We start from the raw sequence: 27,350 nt of genomic DNA on the forward strand, positions 1-27,350 counted from the left end.
TTCTTGATAAACTCTACTTGGTCAGAAAATATGTAATAAAATATACTTCCAAATTCAGTGTGTTTGTGATTTATTAAGGATTTTGTACTACCATTGTTAAGTTTAATATTAGGGCTATGCTAATGTCATTCAATGAGTTAGCAAATTTTTGAATTTTTAATGTTTCACATCAATGTAAAAAGCATGAAACCGAGCTCAAGGCTTTATATAATTCAACTGTTAAACTTTCTCACATAGTTCTTTTAGGTTTAGGTTTTCTCAGGGAGTTCTTAAGGTTTTCAATTTCTGCTATGCTTATTCTACTCTATTGTTATACTATATATTTTATTCTATCTATTCTTGTTTTACCTATATTTCTGTGAAATTTGCTATTTTGAATTTTTTGATGTGTTAGCAAATTGTACTTTCATTATAATTCAAAATCTTCATATTTGACATTATATCTTTTTTATTTTATTTTATGTTTTTTTTTAATTTTTTATTTATTTATGATAGTCACAGAGAGAGAGAGAGAGAGAGAGGCAGAGACACAGGCAGAGGGAGAAGCAGGCTCCGTGCACCGGGAGCCCAACGTGGGATTCGATCCCGGGTCTCCAGGATCGCGCCCTGGGCCAAAGGCAGGCGCTAAACCGCTGCGCCACCCAGGGATCCCATCTTTCTTTTTTAAAATATATCTTTCTTTCCATTCTGGATGTGGTATATCTGCATTTTCCCTTTTCGTTTCCCTCACTTACTTTATCAGAAATTTCTTTTTAATTAAACTTTTTAAGTAAGAGCTTTAATATTAATTTTTCAATGCTGCTATCTTTCTTCTCTTTAATTCACTCCTTTCTTTGCTGATCACTTAATTCCCTTCTCCCACATAATTGTTGAAAACTTTATTGAGCTGGTCTCTTCCTAGATTTCTGAGTTGAATTATTAAATTAAACTGCACATATTCTCTTTGTCTTACTTGCATGTAACCACTTCTTCCCACCCCCTCTGACTCTTCCTGATCCAGGTCTCCATCATGTTTGACATGAACTATAACAACAATCTCCCAACTGATCTCCGTGTTTCTACCCTTTTCATATAGACACTTCGGAGTGATTCTTGCTAGAATCACTTGCTAGAAGTAAGTCATATTGCTTCTATCCTCTGCTCAAAACCTTCCACAGATTCCCCATCTCACTTAGAGTCAAAGTCTTCAGGGTAGCTGAAGAGGTACTGCATGATCTGACCCCATATCATTTCTCTCATCTCCCCACCTGCCTAACTAACCCACTGCCTATTCCATTCCCAGCTTCCTCAGGGCCTTGGAACTGTGTTCTCTGCCTACAATGCTATGCCCCCAATTCCTGCACGCCTGACTCCTCTCCCTTCCTTCAGAATTCTGATGCAACATCACCTTCTCAGGACAGTCTTCCGAGTACTGTACACAAAATGACATCCCTCTCTGAACACTCTCCATCCACCTTATTTGGCCTTATTTAACCCAAAAGTTTTATCACCGTGTGAGATATTATATATCTATAGGGGGGTTTTGCTCACTGTAATTCCACTAGCATGTCACTCAATGAAGGAAGTTAGATTTTTCTCAACCTATATCCCTGGAGCATAGAAAAAAATCTAGAATAGTGTAACCCTTCAATGACTATTTGTTGGCTGAATAAGTAAATTAGGAAACTCTGTAAGTTTTACTCTGACTTTATCTTTAACCATGCATCATGTTCTGAGATGTGAAGTTCCCATTTTAAAAATTGTCTTTAACTTTTCTTTTGATATCTTCTTTAATGCAAAGTAATTTAGTAGAGAAATCTCAAATTTAAAATAGCTTTTAAGATTACCCTTCAGTGATTTAGTTCCAGGTTTTCTTGCATTGAGGTTTGATAGACAGTGAACTTTAGAATTTTTTGCTTGGGAAATTTATTGAGATTTTCTATCAGGCTTATTATGTGATCCTTTCCCACAAATGTTTTAAAGATAACAGAAAATATTTTGAGTACTTTTCCTGGGGTAAAAACTTTTATACCAATAACTAGCTAGCTAGCTACGGATATGTAATTAAAGCAAATAATTATATATTCTGTTTGCCTGTGTAGTTAATCTTGCAAAGACAAAGAGAAGGCAATACATTTTCTAAGTATTATTTAATTTCTGTGAATTATCCCTGGTATACTCCTAAAAATACTTAGTTTACATATGATAATTTTTTCTTAGTTTTAAAAGCAACATTCATGAGGTAAAAATTATATAATATAAAATTATACACATGAATTATACTTCCATGAGTTTTAGTGCAAGTGTTCCATAAAACTGATATCATTATCACAACAAAAGATAGAAAATATCTCCATCATCCCAGAACATTTCTGATGCCACTTTGAAGTCCATATCTCCCAAAGCCCTATTCCTCATCCAATCACTGATTGATTTCTATCACTGTTGATTCATTTTTCCATAGGCAGATAATATGCACTCTCTTGCATCTAGCCTCTTTCTGTCAGCATAATACTTGGGAGATTTATATACATTGTTGCATGTATCACATACAACTATTGGGGGGGCATTAAATGGGTATTAATTGGCTCTTAATGCCCAAGGACTGGGGTGAAAGAGTTAAGTAGTATTTCATTATATACCAAAATTCATTGAGTGGACACGTATTATTTCCAGTTTCAGTTGTTATGTATGACACTTTTATGAACATTCATGTACACATGCTTCTATGACAGGTCACAGTCTTTTCTCTTGGATAAGTAGCAAGACATTACATGGCAAATGCCTATTTTAACTAAATTGACTGTGCTGGTTTACAAATGGCTACGCCATTTTATGCTCTCATGTCAAGCAGCAGAAATTTATAATCATTTGCCCTGTTCCCCACATCCTTGACAAGGCTTGATATTCTCAGCCTTCTCAATTTTAGCCATTCTTACAATACTGTGGCAGTACCTCATTATAGATTTTAATATTTATTCCCCTAATGATTGGTGATAATTGAGGATCTTTTCATGTACTATTTTAAAAATAGATTTTATTTATTTATTCATGAGAGAGAGAGAGAGACAGAGACAGAGACAGAGAGAGGCAGAGACATAGGTAGAGGGAGATGCAGGCTCCCTATGGGGAGCCTGATGTAGGACTCAACCCCAATCTGGGATACAACCTGAACCCAAGGGTGATGCTCAACCACTAAGGCACCCAGGTATTCCCTTGACTTGTTTTTTTTTTTTATTTTTTTAAGATTTTATTTATTTATTCATGAGATGCACACAGAGAGACACAGAGACATACTCAGAAGGAGAAGCAGGCTCCCTGTGGGGAACCTGATGTGGGACTTGATCCCAGGATCCCAGCATCATGCCCTGAGCCAAAGGCAGATGCTCAATCACTGAGCCACCCAAGCATCCCTTGACTTATTTTTTTATGAGCTATCTTATCAGCTGAATCCAGTCTACAAATTTATCTATTCATTCTCTAGAATATATATAGCTTAATGAGAAGGCTCTAATTATTTGGATTCTTAGATATTTTTGCTCTGTTCTCGAAACTCCTCTGGATATTCCTGTAGCAGTTGCTGCTACATGTAAATGATGGATAGAGCTAACAAATATTTTGTGTTTGTCTTTGGTAGGGCCCTGTGTCAAGCACTATCCATCTGGGTGTCATCTCTCTTCATCAAGCTTGCCAGGACAATGATAAGATTATTTTTTTTCCATAAAGGCAATGCGGTAGGTACTCTAGAGACTTCCTGGAGAGTTCACTTGTTCTGTAGTTCTAGGAAGGTTATAGAAGTGTTTTCTTGCCTACTAAAAGTAGCCAACAATGACCAAATCCTATACAAAATAATTAATGTAGTCCACAAAGCTTTGTATGATGTAGCACCTATTGTTCCAGCACAATTCTCACCATGCCTTCCTTCCCACTTCAGTGTTACACTGGTATCCTTTCAGTTTTGTCAAAATCTCCATTTCCTCCTACCATGGGGACTTTTCACATGCCATTTCCTTATTCCAGAATCCCCTTATCTGTTTTTTAAAAGATTTTATTAAATAAAATATTTTTTTTAAAATAAAGATTTTATTTATTTATTCATGAGAGACACACACAGAGAGAAGCAGAGACATAGGCAGAGTGAGAAACAGGCTCCCCACAAGGAGCCTGATGTGGGACTCCATCCCAGACTCAGAATCACATCCTGAGCTGAAGGTAGACGCTCAACCGCTGAGCCACTCAGGTGTCCCCCCATATCTTCTTTATTCTTGGTTGACTCTTACTAATCTTTTAGATATCAGCTAAGTGTTGTTTCCTCAGAGAAGTTTTCCCAGATAACTACCCCCTGAGTCTAGGTTATAGTTCTTTCTTATTTGATATCAATAAGTGGATGTACCTTTCCTTCAGTTCACCATTTCAGTTTTAATTTATATATTTATTAGTGTGAATATTTGATTAATGTCTACTCCTCCTTAGGTTTACAGTTCCATTTGCACAGGGACTGCATTTTGCTCTCCTTGTAACACTTAACATAGAATCAAGCATAGTAGGTGCTCAATAAGTGTTTATGGCATGAAGGAAGGGGGCAATTAGAACTCATTTTGATTAAAAGTATCCTTTGAATAACACAGTAGGTTATATCCTAACCTAATATAGACACTAAAGTTTTCCTAGGAATGACATATTATATTAAAACTCTAAAAATGAACAGGATTATGTCCAAAGAACAAAACAGCTGGAGAAGTAAGAAATAATGAGATTGAATAAGCTCATCAGTCATTGGATTAGGTCTAGTCAATTATTTCTTCTCTGCAGATGAGAACATTTGGTCCTTCTGTCCAAATATAGGAAGTTACTGCAGATCCCATGAAGAATGCTAGGAGCTTTAAAACTGAATAGGAAATGAGCTTATAATGTGGCAGGTGGATGCCACACATCTCCTGTGAGATTGCCAGATCTTTTTCAGAGTATCACTGAGAAAGACCACCTTTGCTGGAGCGTGCCTCCTCAATCACTTATGACTAGATGTCTGGAAGTAACAGAACAAGTGAGGATTTGAAAAAGAGAAGTGGTGCCAAATCAGAGCAGGATCAGTTAAGGCTACTTGTCCCTTAGCCTTGAAGATTTGGCCAAGGATATGTCCTAGGAATGCAAAGGTAACTCCACAGTACCCTAGAGAAACCAGAAAGCAGTGTCACATACAACAGACCTGGGAAGCTGATAAGGAATGTTGGGGCTGTCTGTAAGGCAGGTATGAAATCTAGGAGATGGTGCTAGGTTAGGCTGATTCCAAGAGTGATCAAATAATTCACCCGCATCCAGACTCCAATGCTTAAGCCCCAGACACTAATGTGATGGTATTTTTAGATGGGGCCTTTGGGAAATAATTAGGTTTAGATGAAGTCATGAGTGTAGGGCCCTCATAATGGGATTAGTAGCCTTTTACGAAGAGATACCAGAGTTGCATGCACTACCTCCCCATTCTGTACCATTTGAGCATGCAATGAGAAGGCAGCTTCCAGCAAGCCAGGTGAGAGACATCACAAGAACCTGACTGTACTGTTACTCTGATCTCCAATTTCTAGCCTATGTAACTAAGAAAATAAATGTCTCCTGTTTAAGCCAGCCAGTTTATGTATAATGGCATGGCAGGCTGCAACTAATACAGTGGTAATACAGAGGCAAACAGGAAACACATGGTCCCTACTCTCATTGGTGGGTAAATAGAGAAGATATCAAACAATCTCATAAAATATAACTAATAACAGGTACATACAATGCAGCACAGGTATATTTAACAAAGATGTAGCCTCGCCAGAACTAGGGAAAAAGCTGCCTTAAGAAAGAAACTTTAAGGGACGCCTAGGTGGCTCAGCGGTTGAGCATCTGCCTTTGGCTCAGGGCGTGATCCTAGTCCGGGGATTGAGTCCTGCATCGGGCTCCCTGTGAGGAGCCTGCTTCTCCGTCTATCTCTCTGCTTCTCTCTCTGTGTCTCTCATGAATAAATAAATAAATAAAATCTTTAAAAAAAAAAAAAGGAAAGAAACTTAAAAAAAACTTTAATTAAAGATCTGAAGATTGAAAGGCTATGGTGGGGGTAGGGGAATTAAGGGGCACTCAAGCATAAAGCCCAGGGGCATAAAGTCATAGCATCCATGGCATGATGGAACCTGCTCACACCAGCTTATGTAAGCCATTGTTAGCATCTCTTCTCGACTTTGTGTTCAGTGATAGCTCATTGGGAGCTGGAAACCAGACATAGTGGGAGTATTTTTTACACAGAGGAATTTTGCAAACACTACAAATCAGGCCTTTTCTTTCCTGACAGTTACCAGTTGTTAAATATTTACCACAGACAACTATAAAGCATGTTGAAGAAACAGAGTATAGCAAAGTTGAGACAGAGAGTAAGAGATAATGTGGAAAGAGAGGAGGCTAAAAATAAGACTTTTATGGATGTGCCTGATCATCAGTTTCTTAAAAAAAAAAATATGCTCAGTTTTTACAACCAACGATGAGAATGACGAGGTAATAGAGTGTCTTGTAGGCAATAGTAAGAGGTTGGGAGCTTGGTATCTATATTAAGATCAAAGGTGGGGGAAGGATTCTGGAAAGACGGCATAGTAGGAACCAAATGGCATCATCCACCCACCTAGACAAAACTGCACTTGAAGAATCTATTTTGAAACTCTGGAGTCTACTGAAGGCTACCAATATCCCAGAGAAGGCTTGGTCAGTAAATTGCAGTTAATTTTGGTCAATTTTGGCTCTTATCACAATAGCAGTTATGCTTCTCCTCTTCTTATAGCCTTATGCCAGGCAGCTGTGCAGATGTTCTTGGAGCAGGTTGCACCACAGCTTGTGGGAGCCAGGGTAAGCTAAAAGGACCCTGTTCTCCAAACACTGCAAACATGTTCTCTGATAGCTGCTTCTGATCGCTGAGGGCACACACACAGTCAGGCAGTCATTACTGTTGTAAGCCATAGGCATCTCCAGCTAAAGTTACTTCCAGTGGATTTAATGGGCCAGCTGCCTTTTCCCCACTAATTCATCTTATTTTGCCCTTATGGGAGCCGGACATAAATGCCAGGATATTTTTTAAAAAGCAGAATAAGTATGAAAGAAAATAAGAGACCGTGTATCCCCAGGGAAAGGCTTAGAAAAGACCTGAGAAGACCTTAAATTTACACCTAATGCTGGTGTTGGCACAGAGACAGCCTACCACAATCAAAATAACAAGAACAATAAACAAAAATAACATAAAAACAGCCAACCCTGTAGAAGGTAGGGAATCTAATCTTCAAAATTTTCACATTATTAGATTCAAATGTCTAGTTTCAACAAAAAATTATGAGGCATACAAAGAAAAAGGAAGGTGTTGCTCACTCAAAGGAAAACAAAACAAAACAATAGGAATTGTCCCTGGAAAAGACCTGATGGTTGATCTACTAGACAAAGACTTTTTAAAAACTATCTCAAAGATGCTCAAAGAACTAAAGAATCAAGAAAACAATGTATAAACAAAGAAAACTTAAAAAAAATGAAATTCAGAAGCTTAAAAATACAATGACTGAAAAAAACTCACTAGAGGGATTCGAAAACATTTGAGCAGGCAAAAGGAAGAATAAGTAGACATGAAGATATGAAAATGGAAATTACTGAAGCTGAGGAGCAGGAAGAAAAAGACTGGAGAAAAGTGAGTGGAGCCTATAGGACCTGTGGCAAACCATCAAACAGACCAAAATGCACATTGTTAGTGTCCTAGAAGGAGAAGAGAGAGACAGAGAAGGGGGTAGAGAGAATATCTGAAGGAATAATGCTTGAAAATTTTCTAAATTTTTTGAGATATTAACACAGCCAAGAAGTTCAACAAACTTCAATAAGATGAATTAAAAAGGCCCACATCAAGATATATTATAATCATATAACTTTCATATAGTTTATAATCATATAAACTTTTGTTTTTTAAAATTTTTATGTATTTATTTTTTACGATTTTATTTATTTATTCATGAGAGACACAGAGAGAGTGAGAAGCAGGCTCCATGCAGGGAGCCTGATGCGGGACTCCATCCCAGGACTCCAGGATCACACCCTGGGCCAAAGGCAGGCACCAAACCGCTGAGCCACTGGGATCCCAAACTTTCGAACACCAAACACAAAGAGAGAATTTTTAAAAGAGTAAGAGAGAAGCAACTTGTCACATACAAGGGATCTTTAAATAGAGTATCATATTTCTCATCAGAAACTTTGGAGGCCATTGCACCCCTATGTTTACTGCAGCATTATTTACAATAGGCCAGATATGGAAGCAACCTAACTGTCCACTGAGATGAATGGATGAAGATGTAATATATATACACAATGTAGTATTACACAGCATTAGAAAGGATAAGGTCATATAATCTGCAAAAACATGAATAGATCTAGAGGCTGTTAGGCGAGGTAAAATGTGTCAGAGAAAGACAAATACCATATGATTTCATTCATATGTGGAATCTAAAACAGAATGAATAAACAAAAAGTAGGGGATCCCTGGGTGGCTCAGCCTTTGGCTCAGGGCGTGATTCTGGAGTCCCAGGATTGAGTCCCGCATCAGGCTCCCTGCATGGAGCCTGCTTCTCCCTCTGCCTGTGTCTCTACCTCTCTCTCTCTCTCTCTGTCTCTGTCTGTCATGAATAAATAAATAAAATCTTTAAAAAAAATAAAAAAAAACCCAAAAAGCAGAATCAGACCTACAAATACAGAGAACAAACTGATGGTTGCCAGAAGAGAGGGTGTTGGGGGCTGGGCAAAATGGGTAAAAGGGAGTAGGAAGTACAGGCTTCCAATTATGGAATGAATAAGAGGCACACATAAGGAATATAGTTATTGATATTGTAATAGTGCTGAATGGTGACAGATGGTGACTGGATTTGTGGTGAATGTAGCATAATGTATAAACTTTTCCAATCACTATATTGTATAACTGTAACTTATGTATATGTGTCAACTATAATCAAAAAAAGAAAGAAAAAGGACATTTTGGAGGCCAGAAGACAATGGGATGATATATAAAAATCACTTTAAAAAAACTGTTGACAAAGAATTTAGTATCTGGCAAAACTGTCTTTCAAAAGTGAGAAAGAAATTAAGACCTACCCAGATCAACAAAAGCTGAAGGAGCTCATTACCACTAGCTCTACCCTACAAGAAATGCTTAAGGGTGTCCTCCAGAGGGAAATAAGAGGACACTAGACAGTAACTCAACACCATAAAAAGAAATAAAGATCTCAGTGAAGGTAAATGCATACACAATAATAAAAATATAATTTGAACAATGAATTATAGCTCCAATTTTACTTTTTACATGATTTAAGAGACTAATATATTTTTTAATTAAAAAAATAAAATAAAAGGGGGACCATCTGTGGTAAGCCATGGCCAATGGCCAAGTGTAGAAGAGTACAGGTATGCCTGACAACAGGTGTATCAGTCAGGGTTCTCCAGAGAAAGAGAAAAACAGAGGCTGAAAGAGATGTTATTTATAATATATATATATTTTTTTAACAAAATATATTTATAGATGTAAATTATAATTAGCTGAGTCCTCTGCTCGGGGTCTCACCAGGCTGCATTCAAGGTACAGGCTAGAGCTGCAGTCTCATCTGAGGCTCACTGTCCTCTTCTAAGCTCATGTTGGTTGTTAGCAGAATGTATTTCTCCAAATCCACAGAACCCACAGCGGCTCACTTTTTCAAGGCCAGCAGGGGATTATCTCTCTTCAGAAAAGACCTAGTTTCTCTTTTAAGCATTTTCACCTAAGTAAGTCAAACCCACCTATGGTAATCTCACTTTTGATCAACACAAAATCAAACGGATTTGGAACTTTAATTACGTATGAAAAATCTTTTTACTTTGACATCTAAGGTGACCTAATCATAGAAGTGACATCCACTGGGCCATCTGGGTGGCTCAGTCAGTTAAGCGTCTGCCTTTGGCCCAGGGGCCTGGGATGGAGCCTCGCATCATGCTCTCTGCTTAGTGGGGAGCATGCCTCTCCTTCTCTCTCTCTGCCATTCCCCCTGCTTATGCTGACTCTCTATCTCTCTATCAAATAAATAAAATCTTTAAAGAAAAGGACATCCATCATATTCATAGGTCCTTCTCTAGTCAAGTGGAAGGGACTGTGCAGTGGTATATCTGAGAGTGGGAATCTTGGGGACTATATCAGAATTCCACCTTTGATTCCCAGTGATTCATGCCCTGCTTACAGGCAAAATACATTCACTGTCTTCCCATGTTTCCAAGAATCTCATTCCATAAGCTCAATGTCCAAAATTCTATCCAAATCAATTCCAGGTGTAGATGAGGTTCCTGGATATAATCCATAGAGTAGAACTCCTGGGGCAATTACTTTCCATTTGTGGATATGTGAAATTAGAGACAGCTCCTTACACACCCAACATACAATGATGGGACAGACATAGGGTATCAGCTATAGACATTACAGTTCAAAAGGGATGGGAAATGGAAGTTAAAAAGAAGTAACTGGTTAGTACATAGTAATTGTAAAATCCACTGGGCAAGTATCTCTTGATTAAGTTTCAAGGCCTGAGAACAATCTTTCCTGGTTCTCAGCTCTGCCCTCTGAATCATCCTTCCTTTTTCATGAAAGATAACACATTGGCAGCTCTGTGATTTTGTAAGTTGGCTTCTAACCAGTAGAATTTGTGGGTCTAACAGCCTCATTTAATTTTGTACTTTTTTTTGTAGCTTTTAGTCCAAATTGGTACTGTTTCTGCTAACCCCCCCCCCCCCCCCCCCCCCCCAGGAATCTTGAAAGGTTTCACAGAGATTTGCTCCCTGTGGAAAAGGACACACCCAAAAATCTTTTCAAGAAAATTCATTTTCTATCCTTGGCTCCTGTTGAAATAGTTTAGGAACAATGTTCTTTAGTCTCCTGAAGACCCTCTGATTTGACTGAAATGATCTGTGAAATGATCTGTTGAAAGAACAGTTTGAAGACTCTGATCTTTTGATCTTTTTTAGATTTTAGCAAAAATGCTATAATGACTTCAGCCTTTTCTCTAGAGCATGTTTTCCTAAGAATGAATCTCTTAATTTTAGCAACTTCTGCTATCTAGAGACACTAAGATTTTTTTCAAAATCAGTAGATGTGGGTTCCTTTTTGCCCAAGTGTTTTAAGAGTTCTTCTTTCAATTTCTCTCTTCTCAAATTTTAATACAAACAGGAAAAAACCAGGTGGCACTTTTCAACACTTTGCTTGGAAATCTTTAGCTATATACTGAAGTTCATCACTTACAATTTCTCCTATTAACATAACCGCAGGAGACAATTGTGTTAAGTTTCTGTCACTATATAGAAAGAACTCCTCTTCCCCAGTTCCCAATAACATATTCTTTGCTTCCTTCCCAGTTCTCACCAGCAGCGCTCTTAATGTCCAGATTTCTACTACAGTCTGCTTAGTGAAGTTTGAACTTCCTCATGCATGCTTTTGAAAACTTTTCCAGCCAGAACCTATTCTCTGGTTCTACAAGTACTCTCATATTCCTATGTATTTGTTACAACATGATCTCACCTCTAGATCCTAACATCTGTGTTTATTACCTATTGCTGCATAACAAATTATCACAAACTTACCAGTTTAAAAAAACATACATTCCCACAACTATTGCCTTAGTTCCAGCCCTCATTCACTTCACGCCTGGATTATTGTAATAACTTCCTCCTGGCTTCTTGTTGTGGTCTGGCTCTGTCCCATTTGGTCCACCCTCTTCACTTAAATGAGACAGTATGATCTTATTGCTCCTGTACTTAAAGAACTCCTATAGTTCTTACTGTCTACAGTCTTTCACATAGCATAAGAGATTTTTCACAATATGGTCCTAGCCTATATTTTCAACCTGTGTTGATCCATTTTTCCAATACTACTACTTACTATTCTCCAAATATACTGTTCATGGCCCCAAGTCTTTATGTTATCTCCCCTGCCTTGTCTTCTTTCCTCATCTGCTCAGCAAAGTCTTCTCTGTCCTTCTTTACCCAGTGTATATGGAATCCCTCTGTGATGCTTGCAATAACACCCTCCCTTTTCACTCAGCTAGGCAGAATTGTTCCTTCTTTTGTACTCTACAAATTCATGTCTCAAAATGTGATCCATGTGCAGCACTGGCATCCCTAGATGACTCATATGCATTATGAGTCATATCATTATGTTAAAATATAGATTCTAAATCAGTAGATCTGAGCTGGGAACAAACACCCCAATGATGCCAATGCTGCTGATATAAAGACCACACTTAGAGCAGCAAGGTTAACGGCATTTTTATTATAGTTCTGAATACATGATAGTTAACACCTCTGTCTTTTCTCTTATATTCTAAGTGTCTTTAAAGGCAGGGGTTGTTTATCTCTTTTTTCTTTGCCAGTCTCCAGAGTGCCTCGCAAGCACTCAGCAGTTGGAGGATGATAATAACTTAATACCTGTGCTTTACAGAAAAGAGTGATGTACAGATCCCTTATACAAGCTGTTAGCATTAAATGTACCTGTTTGAGACTGTGCACTAAGCTTGGAAGGAGAGGTGGTCAGGGATAGGAAAAAGGGCTCTAAGGCCAATCCTTTAGATGAAGATTCAGAAGAGAGTCTAGATCAAGATGGATCTTTTTTGTTGTTCTTTGTTTTTGTATTCAAGTATCTAAGTCCTTCTTTTCACATTAAACAAAAAGACTAAGATCAGTGATAACTCATCTTTAACACCTAACACTGGTGATGATCCCTTTCTTTTCTTCAATTTTTCATTATGGTAAAATACACATAACATAAAATTTACCATCTTAATCATTTTTAAGTGTACAGTCAGTGGTATTATAGACATTCATTATGTTGTACAACCTCCACCACTATCCATCTCCATAACTCTTTTCATTTTGCAAACTGAAACTGTACCAATTAAACACTAACTCTCCGTTTCCTCCTTCTCCCAGCCCCTGGCAACTGCCTGAAAACTGGCTGTCTTCCTTTCAAGACTTATTAAGGATAACTGAAGTCACAGACTGCATGAAAGTAGCCGTTATTTGAAGTGATTGTCATTTCTCATAAGCAGTTTTAAAGTCCAAGTTTTCTTTTCTGTGAACACACAACTCCAAATTATGAAAATAGTGGAAAATAAGATTCTATTTATAAGTCAGTCCTATAAACAGACTTCCACAACCTTCCAGAAGTACATAAGAGGAAAACAGAAAACAACAGCGTACAGATGATAATTTCCTCCTACTTCCAAAAAAAAGGCATAGTATTTTAACAACAAATGCTAACTTTCAGACTTTGTCATAATTAGGAACCACCTCTAAGATAATGGGAGACCTTTAGGGGTATTTCACAACTAGGATAAAGATCAATGCTACCATAGCTTATAGAGTTATTATGTTTGGGGGTTATCAACTTAAGTCTAAGGCAGAGCCAGGCAAACATATCCCCTCTTTTTCCTTTGCCCTCCTTACAACTAATAACACAGTTTAGCCCTATTCAATTTTACCACTCCAATAAAGAGCCCTCTTTGTAAAGAACCACAGTTGCCTCAAATAGTTGTACCAGCAATGAAAGTGATTATTTGTACCAAATTCTTGTCCATCGTACTGGATCTACTTATCCCAAGATAACAGTCTTCCAACACATTTATAATTTAATTCATAATCTGTTATGATGGGAAATTTATACCCTCCCCCGCAAGACTGTTCACAGTAAACACTTATTTCCTTTCAGTTAAAACATTTACATATGGGAAACTTAGTTTCCTTTCCTGCAAGAAATGATTTCAAATAACTGGTTTAAAAATACTTTAAAAAATTTGTTGGCCTAATGATTAATAACCCAGTTATTGTTCTATGTCATATTCTATAATTATGTTCTATAATTAATAACCCACAATGTTTGTGTGTGTTTTTAAATATTTTATTTATTTATTCATGAGAGACACAGAGAGAGAGAGAGGCAGAGACACAGGCAGAGGGAGAAGCAGGCTGCATGCAGGGAGCCTGACATGGGACTCGACCCCGGGGACCCCAGGGTCAGGCCCTGGGCCAAAGGTGGCGCTAAACCGCTGAGCCACCTGGGCTGCCCTCCTAACCCGAACATTTGAATAGCACTTTACTGTTTTCAGTTATCCTTCTCATTACGCACATGAGGAAAAATTAAAATTCAGAGAAGGCCAAGTTTCCTCAACCTCTAGTCTCATGCTTCCTTATGATTTCCTCTAGAATATGATGCTTTGTGCCAACACACCAGAGGTCAAATACAGTAAAATGGAAATAACAGAAATACTCAGTTCTTAGGGAACTGGAAAGTGGACCATAAAATCTAAGAATGGTGTGCGCTTAACCAAAAAGTCCGGCTTCCCCGGCGACATAAACCATAAGTAAGCTTCCGCAGAAACCTAAGATAATTCTGGTAAACTTTGGGTCAGATAAAGATTGAAGCCTCCACCTGCAATACCACAATTGCCAAACAGCAACGCTATCCTATTCCTCCAAAGCGCTCACAATTTGTGGCCGATACGTAAGATTTGCTCTCTCTCGCTGGGCTCTAATTCCCTAAAAGCGGGCGGTGTCGGGCCTTCCTCACCTCACCTTCAGCACCTTGCAGGGCCTGGCTCGTGGCTGCACAGGAATGAATGGATTCAAAGCAAAACAGGTGAGCTCGGCCAGTGCCCTGGTAACGTGTCCCTCCTTCCGAGGTCTGGACGCCCTCGCAGTCACACGCCTGAGTGCCCCCCGCCCCCGGTCCCCCTGAGGGAGCAGCGAGGTGGCTGCTGCGTGCAAGTCCCTCACCTCAGCTTACCTTCTCTGCACAGCGGGAAAGACCGGAAGTAGGTCTGCGGTGAGATTACAGGTGAGCCTCACCTCAGGAGGGAGGCTGGCCCGGGCCACACAGTCCGTGTCCGCCATGCGGACGCTCCCGACCACCAGGCCGCCACTGGGCCCTGCGCTGTGGGCCTCCGCACCCGTATTTGGTCACTAACTCCTTCATTCTTCCATGATTATTTTCCAGAGCCCCTCCCGGCCAGGCCCTTCACCTGCGCTTTCTGTTCCTCACCGGAAACACCTTGACCTCAGGTACAAACATCCAAGAATGTCCTCTTGAACATCGATTTGATTCTGGAGTCCGGACGCCTCGTTGCCCCCAAGAAGCCGTGGGTGGAATCTGACTCCCGAGGCAGGCCGCCTCCCCAGCCAAGAAGACGGCTCCAGGGCCCCTGCGGCTGAGGGGAGCGCCGGTCGCCTACACGCCGCATTCCGGCGCGGCCAGGCAGCATTGCATCATTGCGCAGGCGCAGGAGCACGGTGCGCCCCGCGGGGCCGGGGCCTACTGCGCAGGCGCCGGAGCACTGCCCTCTTGGGCGGGAAGTTTGAACGACGATCCACCAGGGCGTCGGGCAGGTGGGGCGGCCCTACCGGGCGGGGTTCTGCAGGCCGGGGCATGGTTTTAAGAACGTCTCCCCCCAACCTGGTAGCGGATATCCCTCCAAATCTCTAGTACGGTACATGGAAGGGGGTCCCGACGGCTCGGGCCCAGCGGCGGCCGTGCAGCCCGCCCCGGAGGAAGGCCCGGGGACCCCCAGCCCGTCGGGCTGTACCTCGCGGTACACCCGGCTCTGCTTTCTCATGTAGACGTGGGCGAGCTCGCCCGAGGCCGCCAGCGAGTAGATGTTGCTGGTAAACGGTAGCCTCGATGCCCCGGTTCAGAGAGGAGCGGAAAGAGCGTGGCCCCAAGAAGAACCCCTGCGCCCGGCTCAGCTCCCAGAGGGCCCGAAACTGGGACTGGAAATCTCTGCCGCCTTGGGACCAGCTCGCCCTTCAGCCTCCCCGCACTCCCACTGGCCTGATACCCCGGATCTATGGCCATTAGCTAGTCCCAATCGAGGGGCCCTTGCACTCCTCGGGACTGTAACTCCTGGAGTTGCCTGGCTCTGAACCTGCTGTGAGGAGGTGGGTGCAACCTTCTGGATCTAGGCTCTGCTCTACACCTGGTGGGGGCACCAAGCCGGAAGGCCTTTCACAGAGGGTTGACACCAAGGGCATTGAGGACAGGCCAGCATAGCCTCCCTCCCTGTGGCTAGCCCTTAATTAAGATGTCGTCGTCGTCTTCTTTTCTTCCTTTTTTCTTCTTCTTCTTGTTTTTTTTTTTTTTTTTTTTTGAAGATTTTATTTACTTATTCATGAGAGGCCCGCAGAGAGAGGGAGACATAGGCAGAGGGAGAAGCAGGCTCTCTGTAGGGAACCCGATGTGGGACTCAATCCTGGGACTCTGGGATCATGCCCTGAGCCGAAGCCCTGAGCCGAAGGCAGATACTCAACCACTGAGCCACCCAGGCATCCCTTAAGGTGTCTTTTTAGGAACCAAGTCTTTTTTTTTTTTTTTTTAACATTTTTTTATTATTATTTATTTATGATAGTCATACAGAGAGAGAGAGAGAGAGAGAGAGAGGCAGAGACACAGGCAGAGGGAGAAGCAGGCTCCATGCACCGGGAGCCCGACGTGGGATTCGATCCCGGGTCTCCAGGATCGCGCCCTGGGCCAAAGGCAGGCGCCAAACCGCTGCGCCACCCAGGGATCCCTAGGAACCAAGTCTTAAACTGGAGAGGTTATCAGCACTGCACTCTTTCGCTGAACCTAATAATTTTCAGAATTTCCACGAGATAATTAATCATCAATAAAAAGAATCATCTTACTATTTTGCATGTTTTACTCATCTGATTTTCTTCCTCCCTAAAGAAGGGGTTCAGAATGAGCCTCACCAAAATGTGCCATTTTGACACTTGGGTTTTTTTGAGCTGAAGACAATTAAGGTTCAAAAGATTCAAGAAGAAAAAAAACAAACAACAAAACAAAACAAAAGATTCAAGAAGAGCTTTTTACCTCTCCCTTAACTGCTCCAAATAATTTAGATAGAGAACCTGGTCTAGGAAGGGGGCAATCACCAGAGATAACTACAAAGAGTACAGGCTAGGTTTGGAAGCTGGGGAAAGGTTAGCAAGACCTGCTAACCTTGACTTGTTCAAGTCTTCAGTGGCCCATTGTCTCTGCATAGCATAACAAACATTTCATTGCTCTTCTTAAAATCCTGTAAATTACTCTCCTCTCCTTTGAAGCCCCAGGACTCTATCCCATTCCCTAGTGTAGTTTGGCATATATGTCTCAACTGCCAAACTTGTTCTTGGATCTCATATTTTTATGGTGCTCCTATACTTATGAAATTAAATATGTTTTTCTCCTCTTTATCTTATGTCAGTTTAGTTAATAGAAGAGCCACAAGAATCCAGGAGAATATGGGGAAAATACCCTCCCTCCCCCCACACAGTATGTTTGTTATGAGACATTTTTGTGTGTGATCCCTTAAGAACATTAAGCAACATTCATGTGATTAACTCAGATTACCCATCTCTCCATTCTGTGGTCTTCTAGTAAATGGAAAAATGATTGTGAGAGATTGTGCTAAATGTAGTTCTCTTTTTTTTTTTTTTTTTAACCAGGGGCCAGCGAAGATAACCCAGAATGGATATGGGACTTCAGGTGGAACACAGTGATGCTGAGACACAAGGAGCAGAGGAATATCACCTGCTGGATGGTTAAAGTTAGTCTCGCCTGATTTCCCCAACATCATAAGGTTTGTAATGTCTAGGCTGACCACAACTGTTACGCAGTTTTGGTACTCAGTTCAAAAGTGTCCCCCTTCCATTATTTATTTTCAAAAAGGATTAATTTCTATTTCAAAAATATCCTCCCATTGACTTAAAGTAAGGAACATTTTTTTATTTGGCGTGCCCAGCTGTATTTGCAGAGGAGACTTGGAGACCTGACCGACTAACAGCATTGATGAGATGCCTTCTCCCCCATCCATACCATCCCTTGGGCGACAGTAGGGAGGGAATCTCAAAAATCATTGTACATCTCTCAGAATAAAGATCCTTCCTTGTCACCATTTTTTATATTCTCTTAGTGCTCAACAAAGAGAAATAGCTTCCTTTTTTCCTTCTCTCCACTTTTCTCCTAGACTGATAGAAAACAATAAACGCATAAATAAAATTTGTCTATGGATTTTAATATGACAGAGGTGTTTGGTGGAACAGGAAATGAAGGATTTCACTGTTTCGTGGCAGGAATCCTATCTTTACTATGAAGGGTGGAATGGGTACCCAGAGAAATGTAAAAATATGTGAAAGCCTTGTACACAATGCTGATGTTTCTGTGTACACAACAGTAATGATTTCTTTCTCTTTTTTTTGTATATTTTTTTACTGGAGTTCGATTTGCCAACATATAGTATAACACCCAGTGCTCATCCCATCAAGTAACAATAATGGTTTCAACAGAGAACAGTGCTACTCTGCTCCAAGGAGAGCCTTTTTCTTAGCCTTTGGGGATTGTCCTTCCAATACTCATCCTGAGAGGAAGCATCAGATGAGTGTCTCAAGGGCTCCTTATCAATTCATGAGCAGCTAAGACCCTGGTCTGAGCCCTGGGTGCTTAGCTGACAGTCCTTTCCCAGTGCATAGTAATGCAGCCAACACCAGTGTGTCCCCTTTGCACATTCCATTATGTACATTTACAGTTGTGTATCATCAGAATTGAAGGAAGTAAGAGTCAAGAAGTGCCAGGCCAAGCCATATTGGAGCCTAAGGCAAAAGAAGAAAACAACATATCTGATGTTGGCATATTAAAAATTCAATATCTTTGTCCATCATGGATTTTTGGATTAATTTTGATTTTGAAGTGTTACATTAAAATATTATTGAGATTTAGGGGCTCTCTTAAATTTTGCTCCTAAGGTAAAGTCTCCCTTTCCTCATGCTAGTCCCAACCCTAGGAGGTAAAGTACCCAAATGATGGTTTTGGTGACAAAGCTGTATGTAGGAACAGGTTTGCCCACTTGGATTTTCCCGGCACTCCTAGGAGTCAAGCACTGAGCTGGGACTGGTAAAGCAGGAGCCTCTGGGTGGGATTTGAGGAGCCTTATAAAAGTCTCTCTTGATCACTAAAACAATAAGTACCTTGCCTTAAGTTAAAGCTTTACCAGATAATTTATGACTTAAACATTCTCTAGAAAAAGCCTAGTTGGCAAATGCAAACCCTGATAGCAGGAAAGTACAGTGAGGGGAAGTTCCTAAAACTGTGCTTATCCATGCATAAGTTTATTCCAACATTTTCTTAGAGGCAAGACAGAATGGGAGGCATGATGACACTGATTAGTTGGAGGTGGTTGTGTGGTAATGATGATGGTAGGTGTGGGATTTCAAGAAAGGGATGCAGAAAGGAAAAGGAGGGTTTCAATGAGAAACTTACTTTCTTCACAAATTTTCCAAAGTCTAGACAGCTGTAGAGAAATCACATTTCTCCCAGGAATCATTCCTGCCAGGTCCTGGGGATGCTTAGCTGACCACCCCTGACACTGCGTCTCCTCCAGCTCCCTTCTGAACCATCCTCTAATCTTGACAACTTCTCTCCTTTTCTTATATTTAAATAGACTAGAAGTCTAAAGTGGATGAATCCTTTATGACCATCTTATTGAGGACCCTCTTCCAAATATGGTATCTGAGACTCAGAGGAAGTGTAATGTTCTATTCAAGGTCATACAAGACAACACCAACAACCAGAAATCTGGTCTCTGGACTTGCCATATGTTCCTTCTGTCATTCATCACAAAATTATTTAGCACCTACTAGATTAGTTGCTAGGGATGTAATAGTGAACAGAATCAGTCATGGCCCCCACCTTCCTGGGATTTACAGTCTATTAGAAAATGCAGGGCAGCCCCGGTGGCTCAGCGGTTTAGCACCACCTACAGCCCAGGGTGTGATCCTGGAGACCCTGGATTGAGTCCCACGTCAGGCTCCCTGCATGGAGCCTGCTTCTCCCTCTGCTTGCGTCTCTGCCTCTCTCTCTCTCTCTCTCTCTCTCTCTCCTCTCTGTGTATTCTCATGAATAAATAAATAAAATCTTTTAAAAAAAAGAAAATGCAAACCTCAGTCAAATAATCACAAATAGATAGCCCATGACAGTTTTCTGAAGTAAAGAACAGTTCTGTAAGCAGGTATATATATACCACAGGAAATGTGATCAGTGTTGAAGGTCAAAAACTGAAGTCTGGGGCATAGGACTAGCTTATTCCCAGGGACTTATCTTTCCCAGGATTATGTTCACTGCAAGTTTTACTGAAATTCTACTCAACCTACTGGTCTTCTGTGGGACATTGAGTGCCAGGTGGGAAGAAAAATGAAAGTGGATATAACAAAATTCATTCTTTAAAATTTATAGATATCACTCAGAGCCACTTCAGTCCTAATTTTGAGGTATCTTACTCTTGCTTTGCAAATGATTTTCATAAAAATTCTTATATTGTTCTCCTGAAAACAGCAACTTGGAGGAAGCAAACAGTAGATTGAATTACTATTAAATATAACCACACCAATGTCAGAAATGATACTTGACAATCTAAATATGAAAAGGGAAATGATAATTATAAAATACAAATGTAAGAAAACAAAAAACAGTCTCTGGTATCCTTTAGGTTGGGGAATATCAAACCCATATTTCTCAACCAAAGGTGAGGACATCATCTCTAGGACACAGAACACAATAATTCATGCTTTTGTTAATTAAACATACGCATCAAAGAAGATTAAAGCTATTTTAAGAACATTCTTTCATAGAAGTGCAGGGAAGTGTGTAGTGTATTTTAGAAGATTTGACTGAGTTTCCAAGCCACAAGGAAAATGCTCCTAGCACTTAAAGGGTTGACTTCAGGTATCTAGAAGACATCTTTCAGAAGCCCTGAGATCCTGCCAATGATGATGAAGTACATTGATGATGGTAAGAAGCCTCATGGCAGTAACTTGTTAACGTAGTAGACATGCCCTAGCTCCTCTTTCACTGATTTTTTGTATCAGTACTCTCAGGGGACGTAAGAAAAGATTCATCTGGTCTTTGCCTCTGAGCCAAAAAATAATTTTAATCATTGTGGAACAACATAAGCTGAGCCATTCTTTGATGTCATATGTGGAACTTGTCTGCTTCCTGGAGTGACCAACCTGGTCCATGACACTGCATCTTGGGCCATCCTATTCAGCTCATTTTCCTCTAATAACTTTGAAAGTATCTTCTGTTATCCAGAAGAGACATTTGTAGGTGGCTGGTAGGACAGAAGGTTTCTCTGGAGTTTGAAGACTAGCATTTTGAGTATGAGAAAGGGAGTGGGCAATTTTTCTGGGTCTACAGGAGATGGATGGCCAGTAAAACATCCCACAGGAATACCTGGCTTCCTACTTTTTGCCTATCCCAAATTAACACCCCCCCACCCCCCGCCCCAGGTCTGCTCCAGACTGCCTTAAATGGGGAGCCTTAAAATGCTCTGGACCATGGTGACCTACACCTTTGAGCCACTGTACCCTTTACATTCCATATCACTCTAGTCAGCTTTCACCTCTCAATGTGTCTCTTTCATTTATCCTTTGAAGAGAATGATTTCTGGAAGGTAGGATTCCTGTATTATTCTCCTGAATCCCAAAATGGGATTAGGCACACATGGTTAGGCACTATGGGCCCCAAATCCATGTCAGATGATTGGCACCGGGAAAGTCTACTCTGTCCAGACTAGAGGGCCCTTTTCCCTTTGGGGAAAGTGTTGCAGGCCAACTTGCAGGCTCCAACGGAAGACATGTTTTGTCTCTAGGTTGATTTATCAGGCAGATGGTTGGGAATATTTGTTCACAGCAAGGCATGGTACCATCCACACTCAACTTGTTTTCAGAGGAGCAAGGGCCCAGACACAAAGACGAGTCTGTTTCAGAGAAGCAGGAATAAGCCCTGCTGGCACCTAGTCTGAATGGCACAGTGCTCCTTCCTCTTTAACAGTGTCTTCTGAGAATCTCTCCCTCCTCCTATCTGGGGGATGGAACTGTAATTTTCTTGATTATGCCTCCCACCACAATGACACATCTTTGTGCCTCTTGGCTACACTTCTGGAAGATATAGAGTAAGCTGATACTCAAGGAAAGTAGTGTAACACAAAGTTTAGCACAAGGCTTACAGCAACTTCAGAGGATTTCAGAATTGGAAGAAACATTAGGAAGCATTCAGTGGTCACAGAACACAGATCTATGTCCACGAACCACTCAAATGTCATTTTGATAACAATTGCAACAGAGCTCAGGTCTTGGGGCAGCACACAATCAATATCCACCCCCTGTTCATCCCCCTCACCCCATGTAGGCTGAGATTATCAGGAAGATGCAGTAGTAACATGCTGGTCATAACTGTGCCAAGGGGTCCTCACCAGCAGTTGCTGATTTTGAAGGGGAAGCATTTAGCAACCCTTTAAAGAATTAACTGTATGCTTTAAATTTTTCTGTAATTTGGGAATGATATATCTTTGTAGAGTTAATGATTTTGTGCATTTGTACATGTAATCATCATACCCACTTTCATTACTTTAATATAAGGTGCTAAACAAAAAAAGCTCTAGGTTCTTCACATTTTTTCCAAAACAAAATAAAATTGAGGGCATGTTGCATATTGCAGAAGAGAAAAAGGAAGCATTCAATCCAATTCAGGCTACATTTTACACATGTAAAACTGAGGCCTTTCGAGAACAAATGACTTTTTTTTTTTTTTTTTTTGAGAACAAATGACTTGCTCAAGGTTACACACTGGGTTCCTGGCAAGAAGAGAACACAGTATGCTGCTTCCTGAGGCTATGCTTTTTCCATTTTCTTAGGCTGCTTCAACTGAGTGAAAATTAATCCTAAACTTGAAAATACGAGGCACTCCAGTCCAAAGTGAATTCACAGGTGTTCATATTCCAGTTTCAATAAAATAAATTTGATAAACTTACTCATGATAAATTTATTTAAACAGGTTTATCAAGGAGGGAACTAAGTGAGGAGGACCCTAGGCTTGCCTCGCCCCTTAAACACAGCTGGACAATTATCAAATCATTCTGAATACCCAAGAAATTGACCTAAGAACTCACAGAACAAACTGCACAACGAGAAGGAGAAAAGAGCCCACATCAAGGAAGGTACGAAATGCAGAGCTATGGCTTGGGTGAGAAATGGATTGCAGGGCTGCAGAAAGGAGGGAGCCCTGGTCACAGAGAAAAGTGAGATAGTGGAGTACACAGGGATGTGCACAAAGCCATTAGCTGGGAACATGGGAGGGGCTGATTTTATGAGTTTTTATAACTAGAGAGGTTCAAAGACTGGAGTTTTAGAAGTCAGTGGGCTTGGCTGGGTACAGATCTGAGGGTACTGCCCTGCTCCTGGAGAGAAGGCAGTCAAGCAACCTTGAAGAGGGCATGATTTGAAGATCACCTAAAGCACATGTGGAGAGATCGTTCGCTCTTCTTAAAGCACATCTGTGAGGTATGGTGATCCCAGAGACACCTCTCCAGAGATAAACTAGCTGGGCACTTGTTTCCCACTCCACCCCACTACCCCTCAACATAGGTTTGAGATACCTGCTGAGGGCGGCTAACCTGGATACTGGCTGTTTAGCCTGCTTTGCTCCAAATCCCATATTCCAGTGCTCTGGTGCCACTGCCCTTCTCAGTCAAACCTGTATCAGTCCCATTATGGCAAGACAGTCCTCCAGAAGACAAGTGCAGGTCCCTGCCACACCAGATCCCTAGATTTGGAGTTTTAAAAGTCATCAGGCTTAGCTGGAATAGACCCCAAAGTGTACTGTGCTACTCCAGGAATGCAAGGAACCCAGAGACAGTGTGAAAACATCAACCTGAAAAATGCTTGGGATGCACATGGGAAATATTTGCTCTTCTGAGAGTGCTTCCCTGAGACCAGCAAGCATGGAGGGCTCTCTCTGGGACAAAGGAGTTAGCCGGTGCCATTTCCCTACCTTGCCCCTTAGCATGAACCAACTTTAGTAAATAGCACAGTGCCAGCACTGGCTGCCTAACCTACTAACACCAAGTCCCACCCTCCTACACTCTGATGGTACTACTTTTCTCTGGTAAGTGTGCCTAAGGACTATTGCAGAGGGGCTCTTCCCCAGAAGGCCAGCAGAAACCTCTGAACACACCACATCCACCAGCCAGAGAGTTCTTTTTTTTTTAATTTTTATTTATTTATGATAGTCACACACAGAGAGAGAGAGAGAGAGAGAGGCAGAGACACAGGCAGAGGGAGAAGCAGGCTCCATGCACCGGGAGCCCGACGTGGGATTCGATCCCGGGTCTCCAGGATCGTGCCCTGGGCCAAAGGCAGGTGCTAAACCGCTGCGCCACCCAGGGATCCCCAGCCAGAGAGTTCTTCAAGGCTTTGGTTCTAGTCGAAGTAGCATCAAGTCTCATTTAACAAGCAGACCAAAGCATGCCAAATTAAAACTTGCCACACTCTGGCTAAGGTCCAAACATTGCCCACTGCAGGCAAGGAAAGCCTCTGCAGACCACTGACCTGAAGGATAAAACCAAAACATAGCAGCAGAGTACATATAGCACACACCAGAGACGCTCCCTGAAGTGCCAGGCCCTGGACATGATGACCTCTTCTCCATAAAGCCATTACTGTCAGGAGCAGGAAACATAATGTGCTTTTCTGGCACACAGAAGAAGAGACTTAGACAAAATAACAAGATGGAAGAATTCATCCTGAAAGAAAGAACAAGAAAATGTCATGGCCAGAGATCCACTTGAAACAGACATAAGTAATATGCCTGATGGAGAATTTAAAGCAACAATCATAAGAATACTCACTGGGCCTGAGAAAAGCATGGAAGACATCAGAGAGATTATTAATTAATTCTGCATTAATGCAGAAATAAAAGAGTTAAAAACAATCAGGCAGAAATTTAAAATGTAGTAACTGAGATTCAAAACTGACTGGATGTAATGACCACAAGGATAGAAGAAGCAGAGGAATGAATAAATGATATAGAAGATAGAATAATGGAAAATAATAAGCTGAACAAAAGAGAAGGAAGAACTATGGATCTTAGGAAAAAAAAAAAAGAGAGAAAAGACTTAGGGAACTCAGTGACTCCACCAAATGTAGTAACATTCCTATCGTAGGAGTCCCAGAAGAGGAAGAGGAAGAGGAAGAATAAGAGGAAGAGGAAGAGGAAGAAGAAAAAAGAGAAAAGAAGAAGAAGGAGGAGGAGGAGGAGGAGGAGGGAAGGGGAAGGGAAGCAGCAGAAGGAGGAGGAGAAAAGAGGGCAGAAGGCTTATCTGAGAAAATAATAACTGAAAATGTTTCTAATCTAGAGAAGGAAACAGACATCCAGATCCAGGAGGCACAGAACTTGCATTAAAACAACAAAAATAGGGGCACCTGAGTGGCTCAGTCGGTTAAGCATCTGCCTTTGGCTCAGGTCATGATCCTAAGACCTTGGGATCAAATCCCATATTAGGCTCCCTGCTCATCAGGGTGTCTGCTTCTCCCTCTGCCCTTCCCCTCTGCTTGTGATCTCTCACTCTCACGCTCTCTTAAATAAATAAATAAAATCTTAAAAAAAGAACAAAAGGTCATCATCAATGATAAACAAATGAGTAAATACAATGATTTTCTGCTGCAAAACTGGCAATTTCTCACACAATATCTTTGGGTTATTTATGTACTGGTATTTCATCTTTTCTCAACAATTGGTTTGGTCTTGAAAGACTTGACTACTTTATTTATTTATTTTTTGGTTTCAGAGGTAGGGTTTAGTAGTTCATTAGTTGCATGTAACACCAAGTGCTCATTTCATCAAGTGCCCTCCTTAATGCCCATCATCCAATAACTGCATCCCCTTCCCCACACCTGACTACCCTCCAGCAACTCTCAGTTTGTTTCCTGTAGTTCAAAGTCTCTTATGGTTTGTCTCCCTCTCTGATTTCGTCTTGTTTTATTTTTTTCTTCCCTTCTCCTATGTTCATCTGCTTTTTTCTTAAATTACACATTTGAATGAAATCATATGATATTTCTCTTTCTCTGACTGACTTATTTCACTTAGCATAATACCCTGTAGTTATCTCTACATAGTTGCAAATGGTAAGACTTCATTCTTTTTGGTGGCTGAGTAATATTCTATTTTATATATGTACCTATCAACTCTTCTTTATCCATTCACCTGTAGATGGACATCTGGGCTCTTTCCATAGTTTGGCTATTGTGAACATTGATGCTATGTACATTGGGGTGTATGTGCCCCTTCAAATCACTATGTTTGTATGCTTTGGATAAATACCTAGTAGTGCAGTTGACCAGTTGTCAAAGGGTGTCTGTATTTTTAACTTTTTGAACAATCTCCATACTTTTTTCCAGAATGGTTGTACCAGCTTGCATTCCCATCAACAGTGTAAGAGGGTTCCCCTTACCAACATCGCTTCTTTCCTGTTGTTAATTTTGGCCATACTGACTGGTGTGAGGTGGCCTCTCATTGTGTTTGATTTGTATTTCCCTGATGCCTAGTGATGTGGACCATTTTTTCATGTGTCTGTTGGCCATTTGTATGTCTTTTTTGGAGAAATGTCTGTACATGTTTTCTGCCCATTTCTTGACTGGATTATTTGTTTTTTGGATGTTGAGTTTGATAAGTTCATTATAGATCTTGGATACTAACCCTTTTTTCTGACAAGACATTTGCAAATATCTTCTCCCATTCTGTTGGCTGTCTTTTAGTTTTGTCGACTATTTCCTTTGCTGTGCAGGAGTTTTTATCTTGATGAAACCCCAATAGTTCATTTTGGCTTTTGTTTATCTTGCCTGTGAAGATGTGTCTAGCAAGAAGTTGCAGTGGTTGAGGTTACAGAGGTTGCTGCCTGTGTCCTCTAGGATTTTGATGGATTCCTGCTTCACATTTTGGTCTTTCATCCATTTTGAGTCTGTTTTTGTGAATAGTGTATTAAACTGGTCCAGTTTTATCCTTCTGCATGTGGCTGTCCATTTTTTCCAACACCATTTGTTGAAGAGATTATCTTTTTCCTGGATATTCTTTCCTGCTTTGTCAAAGATTAGTTGACCATGCCGTTAAGTTCCATTTCTGGGTTCTCTATTCTGTTCCATTGATCTATGTGTCTGTTTTTGTGCCAGTACAGTGCTGTCTTGATGATTACAGCTTTGCAATAGAGCTTGAAGTCCAGAATTGTGATGCTACCAGCTTCAGTTTTCTTTTTCAACATTCCTCTGGCCATTCAGGACGCTTCTGGTTCCATACAAATTTTAAGATTGTTTGTTCCAGCTTTGTGGAAAATGTTGATGGTATATTGATAGGGATTGCTTTGAATGTGTAGATTGCTTTAAGTAGCATAGTCATTTTAACAATATTTGTTCATCTAACCCATGAGCATGGAATGTTTTTCCATTTCTTTATGACTTCCTCAACT

At 40.8% G+C, this 27,350-nt stretch overlaps 1 protein-coding gene and 2 long non-coding RNA genes across 6 annotated transcripts in view; 2 read left to right on the plus strand and 1 right to left on the minus strand.

Annotated features, from left to right (window-relative positions):
• LOC112667676 (uncharacterized) overlaps positions 1-15,277 on the minus strand; it is a 40,682-nt gene extending 25,405 nt beyond the window's left edge. The window contains exon 1 of the long non-coding RNA XR_004807882.2: positions 14,816-15,277. This is a non-coding gene — a long non-coding RNA (uncharacterized LOC112667676). The remainder of the gene's footprint in view (positions 1-14,815) is intronic.
• CALCB (calcitonin related polypeptide beta) overlaps positions 1-27,350 on the plus strand; it is a 243,126-nt gene that overhangs the window by 60,260 nt on the left and 155,516 nt on the right. The window lies entirely within an intron of this gene.
• Positions 15,326-17,954, plus strand: LOC112667677 (uncharacterized). 4 transcript variants are annotated; one of them, XR_003141235.2, is made up of 3 exons: positions 15,326-15,414; positions 15,646-15,963; positions 17,509-17,954. It is a non-coding gene; the product is annotated as an uncharacterized LOC112667677 (long non-coding RNA). The 4 variants fall into 4 exon arrangements; XR_003141236.3 differs by having other exon boundaries at positions 15,353-15,515; XR_003141237.3 differs by having other exon boundaries at positions 15,354-15,963; positions 17,509-17,642; positions 17,805-17,954.

Source organism: Canis lupus, chromosome 21 (genome assembly GCF_003254725.2).
Source record: "Canis lupus dingo isolate Sandy chromosome 21, ASM325472v2, whole genome shotgun sequence".
Lineage (NCBI taxonomy): Eukaryota > Metazoa > Chordata > Mammalia > Carnivora > Canidae > Canis > Canis lupus.